Here is a 2,812-nt window from a genome sequence, read left to right on the forward strand (position 1 = left end):
GTCTCATGTTTCTGTGAGGGAATTGGTAGCTCATTGGTTAAGAAGTTGATAAGATGTTTGGGAGTCAAATCCCAGCACCACCAAGCTGGGCCCTTAAACAAAGGCCCTTAGCCATCAACTGCTCAGTTGTATAAATGAGATCATTATAAATTGCTTTGGATAAGGGAGTCTTGCGGTAAACAACTAGAAAATGAACAGAGCTTCTCAGTTTGAGGCACATTTGACGTATTTTTTAATTGTAATTATGAATACACTTTTTTACTTATTTTAGGATGAAATGCAGAAGAGATGATCCAAGATCGCTGAGATGTTCCATCCCATTACAAATGGTTAAATTCATGTTTTATGGGATTAAAGAGATTATTTAGGAATGAAGTCCCTGGTTAACTTGCTCTCTGAGTACTCCCTAAAACATGGTGGTACAACACCCTGGCTTTGACTGTTCTAACAAATCAGCGCTGAAAGGGGCATCAGGGGCCTTAAAGAGGACTTGAGGACCAGGCTGGGGTTTGATTCTCTTGTTGTCCAGAGAGCAGACCATGGTTTCCAGGAACAATGCAGCTGATGAGCTGCTCTCCAAGGAAAATATGGGTCTGACATCATGGGTTCTTAAATCTCACAGCTGAGCCAACACACTCTTGCCACAATCAGCACTCAGTGAATTTCCACTGCTGAGGGGAAAGAGGGACCGAAAAAGGGGAAAGGGGTGTGAATATTACCTTGGAACCTAATATCTAATTGTGTTATGTTGGGGGAAAAAGATCTCATATAATCTAAAATATTAATCTATAATTTCTAGTTGCAGTATAGAGGTCAGGATTTGAGGACGATTCTTATGAAGTGATATTAATGAATGTATAATTTGCAATGCATGCAATTTGTAGAAGTGCAAGTGAAGCTGTACATCTGCTCTCTGGCATTCAATAGCAATGAAAATATAACCTTGTTGGTGTAACACTAATTCTTTTCCCCTTCTAAAATGACTGTGAGGAAATGAGAGAGAGAAAGAGAAAGAGCACTGAAATAGACCACAAAGTTGTTTAAAAGACAAGAGTGCATGTAAGTAGTAGAGGCTTGGAGCTTCAGTTTCAGGGTTAGGTCCAGGAACAGTGTCCTCAAATGCACTCAATGCTCACAGTACTACCCTAGACTGCCTCTGGAGAGGAACATGGGAGGCTGTTATATGAATCCTTTGTCTCCTGTGTACACACTGCGTTGCCCAAATTGCTGCTTCTAATCAGGGTTACCTGAATTTCAAAAGCAACAAATAACCACCATGATCGATTAGTAGTGAAGCGTAGTTCAAGATACAACCACAAATACTGAATTCAATTCCAGCTTTCAGGCTGTAATTTGCCTAATTGGAGCTAATAATTGATTTAGTAATAGTCAGAGGAGAAGATGGATGAAATAAGATTCGGAATAGCTGGAGCGGGTTCCTGCCTGCTGCCTGCTCCACATTTATAAACCATTATGTCTGCTGAAACTGAGCCAGGTGGCCAATTTATCTTTTAAAAAGGCTCGGTTGTTCCACTATATATCCATTAAAAAGTGCTGACAGCATACAAGAGCTTTGACCTGTCACTGTAGCCTTTTCTCCAAGTAGCTGAACGCGCAGTTTTCTTCTTGGTAGACCCACATTCTGATTTGTTTGCTTTGGCGCAAAGCGCTCTGTTTTAGGAAGTATCACTTTGTCATGCCATGAAAGTTTGTGCATGATCACGGGATTCATAGTCAAATTAGGCGCAAAACAAACTCAGGGCTGTGTGCTTATAATGACTACATGTAGAAATGTTTAGCTCATTGTAAGTTACAGTGAGACGGAATCAGTTTACCACGATGCCTTAGAAAGCGGTTCTTGGTGCATCCCACAGTAATACAGTGCCACATTCGTTATCCGTGTTTAGCTTTCAACTCAAAAATGGTGTGGCATAAAACAGATGCTCTCAGATGAAATATAAATCGTACAATTCCCCATAGAAGCAGCAGATAACACTAGGGGGAGAAGGGGGAGAAATTTCAGCATGGTGTATAAATTTTGGCTCTGACAGTTCCTCAACCTCAGCTACATCATTTCAGTTCATGCCCAGTCACACCTAAAGATGTGGGATTTATTTTTGATTTTTTTTGCACAATTATCAATTTTTTGTTGAAAAATGTCTGCAATATTTTATACGTATTACATTTCTTCTATTTCCCAACATAAACAGATTAATTTCCCAAACAGGCAGGTACTAAAGATGAATGGGAAACACTATCAATGCACTATCACTACTCTTTCTTATTAATGTGAACATTGTGTTTGTCTTGTAAGCTTCGAATCAGAACGTTTGCTTGTATCCAGTGGCTTTTTGTTTGGTTTTTTTCTGTCAATTTAGTCAATGACTAACCCTAAACCAACTGCTAACACTAGCCTTAATACTTTAGGTGCTCTGAAACAAAATGTCTTGGGAACCAGCTTTGACATTACAATTTTTAAATGATTGGTATATTCCTGAATCCTTCATTTTGCTATAAGAGAGAGCTCTGGTTCAGTTCTTTATATGTTTAATTCAGAAAATCCTGCATACGCTGAGGAACTAGGTCAGCTTTTCAAAGTTATCTAGTTTCTAATGTAGACATGTTAATGTACAATGTAACCTGCCCTCAACTCCAACATCAAAGTAACTAACCCATTGAGAATTTTGAATATTGGCAAGTGGTTTATTCAGCAGGAATGGTGAACAATCTGTCAGTTATTTCCATATTGTCCAGATAAGACAACAAATCACCAGTCATGGAAGCGTTGCTACAAATGAAACACAAACAATTG

Source organism: Silurus aristotelis, assembly GCF_946808225.1.
Source record: "Silurus aristotelis genome assembly, chromosome: 24".
Lineage (NCBI taxonomy): Eukaryota > Metazoa > Chordata > Actinopteri > Siluriformes > Siluridae > Silurus > Silurus aristotelis.